The following is a 16,209-nucleotide window of genomic DNA, read 5'->3' as shown; positions in this document are numbered from 1 at the left end:
AGAATAATAATCGTTAAAAAAGGTTAGTACAAGCTCGCCTACCTACAATTACAGTATTAGAGAATAATAGGATTAGGGTAATAATAAAGGGAGTAAATAGAAGGCCGATTTTATTAGTACTATTATTATAACGAACGACTAATAAAATTAGTAGGAGAGAAAGCAATAATTATCTTTCAATAAAACAATCGCGGGTTACCCTTCGCATCGAGGTTCAAAATAGAAGCTCGGATCGGGGTAGTACGGGGGTTCCAACACACTCGTTCGATACAAATCGACGCAAGTAAAATAATATAGTATAGAAACGTACGATATTATCTTTACAACGAGCAATTAAAAACTTAGAGGAAGTTCCGATACTATTTTAATAATAAATAATTAGGAGTTTTGTAATTGCGGGGTCGGCGTTTTACAATAGACGATCTTGCAATTAGATTAGTAAATTCGTAATAACGGAGGTTAGCGAATTTACTAGAAGATAAGTACAAAGAGTATATTACTTACAATAATTATTAAATATTTAATTATAACTACTATTTAATAGGGTAATACGGGTATTTTTAAATATTATAATATTAGTATATATTATAATATTAAAGAAGAAGATAATGGAGGAAGAAAGGCGTAGCCGAAGGCCGCCCCGTACGGGAATCCCTTTATAGGAATTCCCTTATTTTATCGTTAGGCTATAGCTAATCTATAGGTCTAGCAACCGGGCAAGGCTAGTACGTGCTAAGGCGCGTGCCTGGGCATGTTAGTGCCTCTATCGGGGTGGGTATGGCTGTAAGCTATGCCCAGTCTATTCTAGTTAATTGGTCTAATTATATATAGGATGCATAGGATGTAGTAATCCCGCATTAAGGTCTTAAGTCCGTACGACCTTTTAAATATAAACGACGATGTTTACTTTCCTAAGGATTTTAATAAATTCTTTCTACTTAGTAATAGAAAATATAGTAAGGATAATAATAAGAAATATAGTACTAATTCACAGCCTATTGCTATTTGTAGTACGCTCAAGACTCCTTTATTCAATTATACTTCTCCTATTTATACGTATAGTTCTAAGGGTAAAAGGGACCCTATAGTTATTTCTTTATCTAAGGATAGTAATTCGTAAAATAGGGAAAAAGGGTAGAGGGGCGGATTTCTTATTGTTTTTTAAGTCGAAATCTTCCTTTATTCTTTCGGTATAGCTATAGTATCTAGTCTTCCCTTCGAAAGTAGTAAGAATTTAATTTACTACTTTCGCTAAAAAATTAAATAGAATAATAATAAAATACAACGACTATATATTTTCTAAACTACTAATCTTTTAATTATATAGTATAAATCCGCTACACCCGTCTCTATAATATTACTATATAGTACTACTATATTAGGACCGATTTAATTTAACTCCTTTTATATTATAAGAATTGGTAGGGATTTCCTTTCGTTAAAAAATAAAAAAGTAAAAATATTAAAATATTCTAAAAGTAGAAATATAATTACAAATATATAAATTATAAATTTATAGAGAAAAATAAACGTTAAAGGAAATACTATAAAGAAAAAGGTTGAGAAAGGGGATTATATTGTCGTTTCAGTTTCCTTATCGTACGTTAATTATCGAGTACGGATTTACCTATCCTTAGGTATGTAAGCGGAGCGTTAGGTTAGTCCTTAGGATTTATTTATATTCCTAGGGGTTTCCCCTTAAGGATTGTAATTTTAATCCTAGTCCGAGCTAGATTTTTCTATATCCTATCCTTAAAGGTATTCTACTTCGTTTTCCTTTTTTTTATAATTATACCTTCTCTAAATTTATATTATAATACCTATCCTAGAATCTCTTCTACGAACAATCCGTTATTAACCGGTTTAGGGTCTCTTTAACCTCTTCCGTCTTCGGGTAAGATCTACTCCCTACTAAATATTATATTCGGATTTTCAACGTCTAATATCACTCTATCCCTAACTATAAATTTTTTAATCTTCCTAATACTTATAAGTTTATTAAGTTATATCCTATTTAGAGTATTAATATAGTATATACTCTCTAAATTGGAGATCCGGTATACTCTATAGAGGCCTTGCCATTGGTACGAGAATTTCTTTATTAAATTTATATTAATCCTTCTAATATTATCGTACTTTAAAACTAAATTGCCGATTTCAATTTAGGCGTTTTCAAATCGTATTTTCTATTAATCTTATTTATTACGGTAATTAACTACTACTTCCCTTATTATTATAATTTTTTCTACGGCCTATATAAATCTATATTTAAAGTCTTTATATATTTAAATAATTATACTAATTAACTCCTCCCTAATTATTACCCTATTATTATTCTTCTAATTAGTAATTTACTAAAAGGGTAAATTAAATTTAATCGGTAATATTGAATTATAACCGTATATTAGTTAGAAGGGAATATATTTATAGTTTCTTTTAATAATAATTTAATTTATAAAGAAGATATAAGGTAAATACTTTTTTTAATTAACATTACTTCCTTTAATTATCTTTATAAGTAAAGAAGTAATTATAATATATCCTTATTTATTTATATTATTAGCTTGTGAATTATAAAGTGTAATAGATTTTTTAGGGATCCCTAATTAAAGTAAATATTTAGTAATAACCTTTTAGAATTCCGTACTACTATTAATTAGAATTATTAGAGGGTATCCCTACTTTAAAAATAGGAGTTTAAAAAAATCCTTTACCTTATTTAATAAAACTATAGGGAATAGGGTAGTTTTTATGTAACTTATTAAATTATCCTTAACTTTTAATAAAAGGACTCTCTTACTATTTGTATTTAAGAAGTACTAAATATCTAATATCTACTTTCTAAAAGGGTAAGAGCTTGGGTAAATCTATTAATAACTATCTTTAAATTATTTAAAGTTAAATATTTAATAATTAAAATATAAGCAGATTAATTCCTCTACTTAAGTATATATTCCTTTCTAATAATAGTACTCTATAATATAACGGTACGTCCCTTCTTAACTTCTATATCCTACTTTGTTATAGTAACGGGATATAATTTACTAATATTCCTTTAAACTATTAATTAATCGTTTTAAATTTTAGGTCGAAGTTATAGGGCGTAATTAAAGGATTCTATTGTATACTATAAATTTAATAACATTAGTCCGGAATTAGTATTTTATAGTAATTCCTTTTAGCCCCGAAGGGACTTCGTAGGTTAATAAATATTTAACAATCTCTTCTAACTTTTTAAACTATTCCCTTTAGAATATTAATTAAAAGTTATTTACGTATATAATAAAAATAAAGTAAATTTATACGTTTACAAAATCGTTAATATCCTCCTTATATATTTACTTATAGAGGTTAGAAGGTCTAAAGGGTTTACGAAATAAGCTATTAACTACTATATTTTTGCTCTTTAAAATATATTTAATATTGAAGTTAAAGATTTTTATTTAGGCGATCTACCGTATTAATAACGCGTTGGGTATATTATTTATAATTCTATTTAGTTAGTAGATTAGGACTATTATATTAATTTCAATTATAAAATAAATACCGAATAAATACCTTCTTAAATGTTTTAAAGTATAAAAGAGGCCCCGAAATTCCTTCTTTATAGTATTGTACCTCTTTTTAATATTGGATTAAATCCTACTCTCGAATTAGTATAGGTATTACTTTCCATCCGGGCCGATCTACTCTAAAATAGTTCCCTAACCTTCTAATAATATATTAACTATAAGGAAAATTATTTTATAATAATCGTTATTATATATTAAAGTAGTAAGGATTGGTATAATAGTAACTATGTATTATAAGTACTCTATTATAAACTACTTATTCTCTATCTATTAGAATTTAATATCCTTCTTTATTAAATTATAGAAAGGGATTACAATAATACCGAATCCTTTAATTTAGATTCTATAGTACTTTATAATATTTAAAAAAACGCGAATTTACTCTAGCTCCTTTCCTTTCTTATTAATTTAGTATTCGTAATAAATCTATTTATTAATCTTCACAACCTTATTTATAACTAATACTCTTCTATTTAGTATATATAAATACCCTACTAATACTACTTCCCTTTAGTACTACTAGGATTTTACGGCCGCGATTATCCCTCTTACCAACTCTATATTAATAAGCACTTTATTAATATTTATAAAGTATTCTAATATATATCTCCTAATTTCTTTAGTACTAATCTACTCCTTGCTATAATCACTTTAGGGTCCTTTAATATAAATATTATTAAAGTAAAGTTAGTAGACGTTAGGAATTAAATTATATAATATTCTTATTATTACCCTTATAAATTATACAATAAAATTCGTACCTCCTTATAGTAAAATAATTATCCGGAAGTAACTAATAAGGGTCGAAAAGGTAGTAAAGTTACGATTTACTTCGTCGAGGGGGATCTAATTGTACCCTAAGAAGAGGTTTAATAAAGATATTATTTTATAGCCTCTAAATGTTTTACTAAACTCTTCGTAGCCTGGGAGTAGGTTAGCATTTCAGAAAATTACCTTATTAATTTATTAAATATTATTAATAAGATGTAAACTGCTATCCTTTTTTATAATTAAAAACTAATTATTCTTATATACCGTATAATTTTCTTCTAAAATCCCCTTCTTAATTCGATTTTTCAATAGGTTATATACCTTATTATAGAGGGTTTTCAAAATTAGAATAACTTTTATTTATTAGGTAGAATAAAGGATAGTATAGATCTCCTAAAGTAGAATAATATTAGGATTTAACTTTCTATATTCAATAAAATTCTAAGCTAGAGTTTACTCCCTATTAAAGAGAATATAGGTAAATAATTCGATTTCTCCTTCGTTTAGAATATCCTAAACCGTTTTCAATAAAATTTAGAATTATTCTTCTATTAAACGTAACCTTCAAATTAATTCTATAAACTTTAATACTATATAGCAGTCCTATTCCGAGCCGCAATTTTTAAATGTAGAAGCAATTTACTCCTTTACTACTATTAATTTCTTTTCCTTCTAATTGGAATCTCCTTTAAGCTTTAACCTATTTAATATAATATTATTAATTAGGTTTACTTTCTATACTGTTTATTTATATATTATATTAGTCTATACAATTATATACTCTAATCTTCCTTTAATATAACCCTCCAATTCCTCCCTTTTCTCCCTATAATCGTCCGGTAGTAATAAATACCCTACTAACGGGTCCTCCGGGTTTATATTCCTTAATAATTTTAGAAAAAATTTCTTCTAATAGCAACGAATCTATTAAAAAATATTCGGACTTCGTAAACTAATTAGGAAACCCTATTCTTTCTCTAGGAAAACCACTAAATCCTCCGTTATCTTATTATTAAAAGGGGTAATTTACTTATTATCTTCCTTTAAAATATTTTCTAATAATTATTTTTAATCTACTAATAAAGTAGTCTCCTCTATATAATCCTTACTAAACCTACCTCCTTACCCTTTAACATACAAAGCTACTATAATAATAAGGGAATTAAACCCTTTACCCGTTATTTTACTTCCCCCCGAAAATCTCTAAATTAGTAATTAAAACGGTACAAATTACCACCCCGTCGAATATTATAACTATATAGTTCCTTCCGCCTTCTTTATACTTTATATAGACTTCAATGTTTTAAAAGAATAATAACCCTAAAATAATATTATAATTTAATAGAGCTTGCTCTATAATAAAAAAATAGATTTCCCGTCCCTTATCGAATAGCCAAACTTTCTTGCAAGTTTTATTAAGAAATCCCTTCCTTCCTCTATTACTATTAATATTAGAAATTTCCATAGTAATGTTCTAAAATCCTAGTAAATCTACTAGTACCTTATAAATAGTATTATATTCAACACCCATATCTAATAAAACGGCAACTTTCTTTCCTCCCTAAAATTTAATTAATATATAAAATATAAGTAAAAGAATAAAACACATAGTATCTCCTTCCGCGAAGGGCAACTTATTAACGAATTTTATTTAATTTATAATAAGAATTAGCATATCCCGAAAGGAAATAATATATACTAATACAAATTTATTCTTTTTCCAATCCCTAATATTACACTATTCAAATAAAAAGAAAATATTATTTTCTAAGGACGGCCAAATAAATATAGGGCTATTATTCCTTAAAGCGACTTTAACTAAATTTATAAATATATCCGTCCTAAGCTCCTATTTTTCTATAAATATAAAGTGAATTTGCGCTTTATTGGGCCTAATAAAAATAAATTTATTAATTTCCGAATTATTATTAGGAATTATACTACTATAGTATTTAAATTATATAGTAGGGATCCTATCCTTACTATAAGGAACCCTAGAGAGTTATTTAACTTAATTATAAATAGTTAGGGTATTAGTAAGGTTATCTCGGACAATATCTTTAATAATAATAATAATTTTAATATTTATAAATTTAATAGCTATAGGGTATATTTCCTTTATATCTAAAATATTATTTCAAATCCGGATATCTTTTATATACATTTAATCTAATCCTTCCTCCCTTTATATAAATAAGACCTTCTTAAATTATAGTTCTAGCGCCTTACTAGTAAGGGTAAATAAACGTACTCGAATTTCATTATCTAAAGTAGTCCTAAACTACTTAGGGGCTAATTTAAATATTTCTATAATAAATAGATAAAGAATTAAAGTAAAAGGAGGGGTAGTTGTAAAACTTAGTACCGCATCGTTAGTCCTAAGCCTCTTCAATTCGCCGGCTATTATTATAGTATTCTAGGAAATAGTATAAATCTTTTTTTAATTTATATTTATTTCGGAAAACTCTTTTAATTTAATAGCCTTATTAAAATTAGTAATAATTGTATAAATTTAAATTACCTATTCCTAAGTAAAAGAGGATATTTTATATAATTCCTTAAACGCCTCTATTAAAATATAATTAATAATAATAGCGGGGGAACTATTTTTAATTTAAATTTAATCCTAATATTATCTAACCTACTCAAAATCCTAAAGTAAATTAAAGATTAGGATAAATAGCGCGTTCTATAGGTTATACTATTACTAAACTTCGAATTCCTATTTTTTAAATTTCTAATAATTAGGGTAATTAATAGCTAGAACTATAAGGGAGCGGATCGCATCCCCCAATCGGCCCAAATTAAATATTCGAAAGTATATATCCTTAAGGACCTTATTGTTATAGTCTATCCTAAAGCCTATAAATACTATAATATTCGTACTTCTTTCTCAATTAGCAAACTTCTAATTAGTAATACTATAATTATAATCGACTTCCTTCTATTTATATTCCTAAATATAATAACCGAATAGATTATATTAATAGTACTACTATTAATACCCTCCTCTATCGTCTCTCCTCGTACTCCGTCTATTCCTAACTCTTTTATATAAAATATTAATTTAAATAATATTAATTTAAGGATTCGTAAATTAAATAGGCTAATAAAGGGCGGGCTACTAAGGGAGAGGGGTTTACTACTAGATTTAAAGAATAAAGGTAGCGCTTCGGGTAATTATTAATTACTCTATACAATTAACTAGATTATCTATAATCTTTTTATTAAGAATTAGGGTAGCCTTAATAGGAATTTACGCTTTTATAATAATCTTCTTAATAGGAACTTTAAAACCGGTATTTTCCTTAAAGGATTCGGAAGAATTATCTAAACCAACTATACACTTAACTTTATACTTACACTTCTTAATAGATATCTCCTCCTTATTACTACTATTAGTATCTAATAAAGTATTAAAATTAATATTATTGAATTATTCTATTATAAATTTATTTAAGAATTAAAAAAACTCAATCTACTCTATAGTATAGAGTTCCTCCTTCAACTTCTATAAGAAGGTAGTAATTATATACCTTATATCAATATACAACTTCCTATAGAAGTTCTTAATAATATTACGGTTAGTACTATACTAATCCTACGCCTTTTAACGAACAAGTAGTACCGAATAGGTAAGAACGGTATTAATAATTTTATCCATTTAATAAGGGACGTACTTAATATAGAACTTCTTTAGGGTAATAAATATATTATTTATTTATTTAGGATCCTTTACTCTATAAATAACTTTAAATCTTTTAGTAAATTCCTCCTAAGTAGCAATATCTTTAACCTTAAAATTACAAAAGAAACCCTTACTAACGTCCTTAGGCTCCTTCTTATACTATTAAAGCTAAATATTAATTTTAAATTCATTATTTCTAAAATTATAAATACCGACTTTTTCTTCGAATAATTTAATATATTTAAAGACTCTTTTTCTATTGAACTTTTTCTTTAAGAGAATTTCTTAAGTAAAGGTAGTATTATTTATAAGGAGGGTAGCGATAATATTAAGGGATACTTTACCCGAATAAATAGGAGTGTCGGTTGAGGGAGTTTTATTAGTGGGAACGTTGCTAATATTAAATATAGTAGTTAGTTTAAATTTATAGGGATTTTAGTAAGGAATTTATAATTTATAATATTAGTATTAAAAAGTAATACTTTTTTCTTTCTTCTTTAGTAAAGAACTAATCTAATACTCCTTTTTAACTTTTTCTTCTTTATACAAGTACCTTAGTAATTATAATAATTAATTTTTAGGGTTTTATATAGGTACTAATATTTAGAGATTAAATAAGCAGTATAACCGGCGAACTAAAATCGCTAATACTACCTCCTTACCTACTTTACTAACTTTATAAAACGTTATTTATATCGCTCTAAAGATATTAAGTAGGGAATAAAATAATATAATTATTAATTTTATAGTAATTTTAATAGTTCGAAGTGCTAATTCTGTATATAGTGTATAAATATCCAAATACCGAATATTATTTAGTAAGGGGTAGATTTATACTAACCCTCTTCTCAATTATCGTTCTTTATTTAATTTTTCTTCCTAAGTACTACTTAGGGTTTTTCTAGTTTAATCTTATCTTCTTTCTTTATTATAATCGGTCCTAAAATTATAAAATAAAGAGTTTCTATCCTAATCTTATAAATATAACAATTTAAAATATTTATAGTTTATTACCGGCAGATTATAAATTGGTTAATAAGGCGGAGATCTAGATACGTCCGGAATTAAAATCTCTATTAAATTGAGTAAAAGGCTCTTCTATTAGAAGAATTAACTAGTTCTTTACTATTTAATTCCTAACGTTCGAATTAATATTCTAAAATTCTCGAAGTCAACCTCTATATCTTTAAAAATCCCTCTCTAGGAACTTCTTAAATTCGCATTAACCAATTTAACTAAGAATTTAAAACTCAATCTCATCCTTATTACTATTTAAAATAGAGCAAAAACTATACCAATATAAAAAGCACCCTATTATACCTAAATATAGTAAGGAGTAGATCCGGAATTGAATATAGTTTTCGTTTTTAGGAATTAAAATAGAGTAATAAAGTTACAATTTATTAACTACTACTAAAGACTAACGAAAAGAATAAAATTCTCTTTATTAGTTTTAAGTTAATTAAATAGGTCTAGGAGTTAATTCTTTTATAAAAGGGTTACTAAATTTACTATTACAAGGGCGTTCAATAGTAATTCTATAGTATAAGAGTGGGATTCTTTAGTCTATTATTAAGGATAGGTATTATCTAGTCTAGTTTAGAATCCCTACCTTCCTCTCTCTTCTCGGTCGGGATCTCCTCCTTATATCCCCTTTCTATTTATTATATTCCTAGGGTCCCGTCCGACCAATATAATAAATCTGCTCCTCAATAAGCAATAAACTAAGGCCTAAATACTTCCACCTATTATTTAAAAGCAAGAGCCCACAGCAAGGAAAAGAAGAACACACAAGGAAAACGAAAAAAGAACAAACGAACCACCCCACATCAATATTCCTAGGAGGGGTATTAAAATTAATAAGATTATTAGTACTACTAATAGGAGAGAAGGATATATAATCGCTACTCTTATTGTAAAATATAAAAAAGGTAATTGTACGAAGCGGTCTCTTATTCCTTAGATAAAGAGTATTTACCCTTATTTATTAAATAAAGGGAGCGAAATTATAATTATAATTATTATAATTTATAATTATTAATATTTAGGGTATTAGATTCGGCGATTTGATAAACGAGGCGATTCCTATATACGCGCTAATTGAGAATTAATAGCGCAATAAAAAAGAATAGGTTTGTATTGTAAATACAATAATTAAAAAGTGTAATTAACTATTATAAATAAAAGGTAGGTAGTAAATATAATTATACGTAATTGTACGAAGGAGAAAGGAAGAGAAGTGTAGCCGAGTACCTAAAAGGCTGGCTTTATAAAGGCAACCGCCGGCGGGTCTAATAGACCCGCGGTAGGTAGCGTTCTAACTAATCAACTACCGGCAATAGTCGGCTTGCCGGCGGTAATAACAGTGTACGGTAGTCTTAGAAGCTGCTGTACGCTAGCACTAAGTACAAGGCACACAAGCTAACCCTATAATAGGAGGTCCTACGACGGATAATTCGAGCCGGGCTACAAATCGATATCGACAAGTGCGAGTTCCACGTTACAAGGATAAAATATTTTAGTCTAATTATTACTTTAGGAGGATTTAAGATAGATCTTAATAAGGTATCCGCTATTATAATTTAAAAGGTTCTAGAAACTAAGAGGGTACTATAACGTTTCCTAGGTTTCGCTAATTTCTACCGACAATTTATTAAGCATTTTTCAATTATCGTCGGTCTATTATACAAATTAATAAAAAAGTCGGCGGAATAGTAGTAGACCGACTATTATTAAAAGTCTTTTAAAGCTCTTAAAAAGGCTTTTAGTAGTAGCCTAATATTCCGGATTTATAATTAATCGAAATAGACCGTTATTGAGACGGATACTTCGAATTAGGCTTATAGTAGTACTCTATCCTAATATAACGAGGAGGGTATTTTATACCCGGTCGCCTATTTCAGCCAGCGGTACTCCTTAGTTAAATATAATTACAATATTTATAATAAAGAATTACTAATTATTGTTAAAACTTTTAAAAAGTAGCGCTCCAAATTAGAAGGAGCCTAAGAGCTTTTTAAAGTTCTAACCGACTATAGGAATTTAAAGACCTTTACAATTAATAAATAATTTACTCCCTATTATATATATTAGTTTTATTTTCTCTTTCGTTTTAATTTTATTATTAAATATTACCCTGGATTATTATAAGTACATCCCGACGTATTGAATAGGAAGCCGAAAGATTTATTTAAAAACGAAGCTAACGAACGATTATTAATTAGGAATAAAGTTTTATTCGATTATAATATTTTTATTAATAGAGCTTTTGTTTTGGAGGACGGAGGCGAAGAGGTCCCTGTTAGTACTAAATATATTTGTAAATTGGAAATTCTAAACGAAAGGTTAATAGATAATTTAGTAATAGAAGGCTACGAAAAATCGATTATTCTATAAAATATTATTGTTTATTTATCCGACCCTAACCGTTGAGTATAGTTTAAAGAAATTAAAGATTATATAAAGAGGGTTCTATTCGCCGAATACCGAACGATTTAAAGATAGGCGTACTTTCGTAGCGCTATCCTTATTGACTCTATTAATATAGAGCTTTACCTTTTACTCCTCCGCCGTATTTACAATTTGCTATTAGCCGGATACCCGGACTACGAAAAGATTTATTTATTACTATTATAATCCTTCTTTTAGTTAAGGATATACGCTATTGTTAAATTGTACTACAAGGCGTATTTAATATACATTAAATTTAAATTATTATAATACGCCCCTTATAGTTTTTTAAAACTATTAGTAGTGCCGTTTATACTATAGAAGGATATTTTTATTAATTACATTACTTTGTTAATTTTATACTTGCGCTACGGATAAGAATTTAAATATATTATAATCGTCGTCGATTATCTAATTAAAATAAAGTATTATATCCCTACTGTCGGCCTAATAGTAAAAGAATTAATAGAATATTTTATTAAGAAGGTTTATAGTATTTATAATCTACCGGACTCTATTATTTCCAACCGTAGTACCTAATTTATTTTATAATTTTAGAGAACTTTATTATTATAATTGGAGGTTACTCTTAAGCCCTCCTCCACTTTCTACTTTACTATTAATAATTAGATTGAATATATTAATATAGAAATAGAAAAATATTTATATCTTTATATTAATTGGGTTTAGGATAATTAGGTAGATTAGTTGCCAATTGTAGAATTCGCTAATAATAATTTAATATTTAAAACTACCGGTATCTCCCCCTTCTTTACTAATTATAAATTTTACCCCTATATAAATATTAAACTAGTAAAGCTATACCCGCCGGAAATGTTAATAGTATAATAAATAAAGTACTTTAAAGTTAATAAATTAGCTGACTATTTTAAAAGAGTCTTAAATTTTATTATTAATTAGGCCCGTTAAATATAATAGTATTACGAAAGTAATATAAACGTTTAATAATTAAATACTTTAAAATATAAAGTAAGAAATAAAGTCCTTCTTAATATTAAAAACTTCGATATTAGCCGCCCCTATATTAAATTTATACCTTTCTTCGAAGGCCCTTTTAAAATCTTTAAAATAAATAACTATCGGGTAATACTTAAACTTCTAATTAATATAAAGTATAACCTAATGTTCTATATTAATAAAATTAAATTATAGAATAAAGAGGGTCTTCTAGGATAAATAAATTTAGAGGAATAGAACGTTCGTACTAACTATAACTAAATTATAAAGAAGATTAACGATAGGGAGGACTCTATCGAATATAAGTTTAAAAGGATAGATGGATACTGAAAGAATAATAAAGGCCGTTAGGAATACCTTATAATTTAAATACCTCCGTATACGCCGTTATAATAATTATATACTAATATATTTATAATCCCCAATATAGTATAGGCCTTCTACGATAGATACCCGGAAGTATTATACTTACTAGCCTAGGCGGCGGTAGAGAAAAAGCGGAAGGAGAAGGAGAAGGAGGTAGAATAGGAGGTTCTAATTCTGCGGCGGAGGTTATAACGATAATTATTAGCAGTAATAAGGATTTTTTAAAAGCGGACCGTTCGTTTAATAGGGATTTCTATTATTTTATATAATATTAATTAGTTATATAGCTTCTTTTAGTCTAGGGAAGTATTATAGGGTTAGTTTATATACCTTATATTTAGTACTAGTATATAGCAGTTTCTAAGATTGCCGTACGTTGTTATTACCGCCGGTAAGCCGATTATTACCGGCAGTTGATTGGTTAGAACGCTGCCTACCGCGGGTCTATTAGACCCGCCGGCGGTTGCCTTTATAAGGCTAACCTTCTAAATACTCGGCTGCACTTCTCTTCCTTTCTCCTTCGTACAATTACGTATAATTACATCTACCACCTACCCTTTGCCTATAATATTGGGTATAAATTGAAGCTAAGTAGATATAAAGGATTGGGAGAAGCTTACTTTCTACCTAAGTTCGAAAGTAGGGGGAAACCTTTTATATCGAGGGTATTTCGTTATTCGCTTATTACAATTTAGCGATTTGAGAGCCTCGGTTCTAGGTGGTGAATTGTGTGAGAATTCGAAGTTCGTTAGGCGGGGTGAATATTATTTAGTTTACTATAATTCGGCTAATTAATAGTAATAGGGAAGCGCGTATCGCCGTAGTCTATTATAATTCGATTAGACGGTAATAGGTTATTGGAGGTGGGGGAGCGATGCAATTTACTTGAATTAGTTGCAATGCGATACTTTCTAACCTACTACGACTCGATTGGATCGTGGGTTTCTGTACAATCTACTACAATTCAATTAATAGAGAGAATTAAAAAGGTAATTGGATTAAAGTCGTTGCAGCTATTATATAATATGGATTGTTTCTGCTTTAAAAAATAACTTTGCAATTAATATACAAAAGTAATAGTATTCCTATATAAAGTGTGATATAGAAAGAAGAATTAGGAAGAGTGGGAGCCGGGCGTAGATAGATTAATGTAATCTATCTAGGCAGGCCTACCTCCTTATTTTATCGCTTAAACCTACCTTATAGCCCGGCAGGCGGGCTAGTCAAGGCGGGCTCGAGCGACCTGCATATACTGAATCTACAGAGCTAGTCTATATACATAGAATGATCCGTATCATTCCCCTAAATAGTTAATATAATTATTAATTACGCTTTAAATCGATAGGCTAATAAATTTATCTAACCTTTCTATAATTCTTAAAATATAACCTAAATATTTAAAAAATTTATTTTTTTACTCTTCGTTAATAAAAACATCCTTAATAAATACTTTTGTAAAAGTTAATTTCTAATAAATTAAGACTTTTACTTCTTATTACTAAATATTTATATCCCTAAATATCCCTAAATTACAATTGTAAGTAAATTCTACCGTTTAAACTAGTACCTATATAACTTATCGATAATTCTAGTTAAATATTACTATTATATAAATAAAGTTTATCCTAAAAGATCTTCTTAAATACTATTTAGAGGACGGGCTTAAGGTAATAGCATTATATTATAATTTTTTAATTTTAATTAGTTTTTTAAATAATAAAGAAACTTTATAACGTTCTCCCAACACCTAGTACTAGTTAGGAGCCTAATTATAAGCCAACTTACACTTTAATTTCTACAATTATTAAATATATTACCACACCCAATTAAAATTATCTAAGAAAAATATACCGCAGAAAGGTATTAAGATAAAAATCCTAATATCCTTCCCGCAGAATTAGGCCTTATTATATATTTTTATAAGTATATTACCTACTATATAACCCTTATATACAATTATAGGCTTAGCTATAGGCGTATTACCCTCTAAAAGAATATTATTAAGCGACCCTATACCTAACTATAAGCGTGTTACCCTCTAAAAGAATATTATTAAACAACCCTATATTTAACTATAGGCGTATTACCCTCTAAAAGAACATTATTAAACGACCCTATACTTAGTTATAAACGTATTACCCTTTAAAAGAATATTATTAAGCGACCCTATATTTGGTCATAAGCGTATTACCTTTCAAAAGAATATTATTAAGCGACCCTATACTTAGCTATAAACGTATTACCCTTTAAATAAACCCTACTAAGCGACTTTATACATAGCCGGTCGTAAGTCCGGCTATAAGTATATAATTCCCTAAATAGACCCTATTAAACAATTTTATACGTAGCCGGTCGCTCTTACTCTAGCTAGTCGCTCTTACCTTCCTTTTTATATACCCTCCGATTTCGAATTTAGGGAAAGTGCGGGTAGATGGGTTAAATTGGAATTTTTTAATTCCCGCGAAATTATTTAGTATAGGAAATTTTAAAAATCGATTTACAGTTATTAAAATAAATTTAGTTATAATACTTAGTATAGGGTAAGTAAAAGCCAGTTAAAGGTAGTATTTCTTCTTAAAGGTAGTATTTCTTCTTTTCTTTAAAGTAATAATAATAGTAAGTATTCTAATATAGGGTAGGTAAAAGGCGGTTAAAGGTAATATTTCTTCTTTATTTTAAAGTAGTAATAGTAGTAAGTATTTTAGTGTAGGGTAGGTAAAAGGCGGTTAAAGGTAGTATTTTTTCTTTATTTTAAAATAGTAATAGTAGTAAATATTCTAGTATAGGGTAGGTAAAAGGCGGTTAAAGGTAATATTTCTTCTTTTCTTTAAAATAGTATTTCTTTTTTTCTTTAAGGTAGTAATAGTAGTGAATATTCTAATATAGGGTAGGTAAAAGGCGGTTAAAGGTAGTATTTCTTCTTTACTTTAAAGTAGTAATAGTAGTAAATATTCTAGTATAGGGTAGGTAAAAAGTAATCAAAGGTAGTGTTTCTTCTTAAAGGTAGTATTTTTTCTTTTTTTTGAGGTAGTAATAGTAGTGAGTATTCTAGTGTAGGGTAGGTAAAAAGTAATTAAAGGTAGTATTTCTTTTTAAAAGTAGTGTTTCTTCTTTTCTTTAAAGTAGTAATAGTAGTGAATATTCTAGTATAGGGTAGGTAAAAGGTAGTTAAAGGTAGTGTTTCTTCTTTATTTTAAATTAGTATTTCTTCTTTTTTTTAAAATAGTATTTCTTCTTTCTTTAAAATAATATTTCTTCTTTCTTTTAAGGTAGTAATAGTAGTAAGTATTCTAATACAGGGTAGGTAAAATCCAATTAAAAGTAATGTTTTTTCTTTTCTTTAAAGTAGTATTTCTTCTTTTTTTTATAGTAGTAATAATAGTA

Source organism: Neurospora hispaniola, assembly GCF_033458365.1.
Source record: "Neurospora hispaniola strain FGSC 10403 chromosome Unknown B0T23scaffold_3, whole genome shotgun sequence".
NCBI classification, from domain to species: Eukaryota; Fungi; Ascomycota; class Sordariomycetes; order Sordariales; family Sordariaceae; genus Neurospora; species Neurospora hispaniola.
This window is presented reverse-complemented; position numbering follows the sequence as displayed.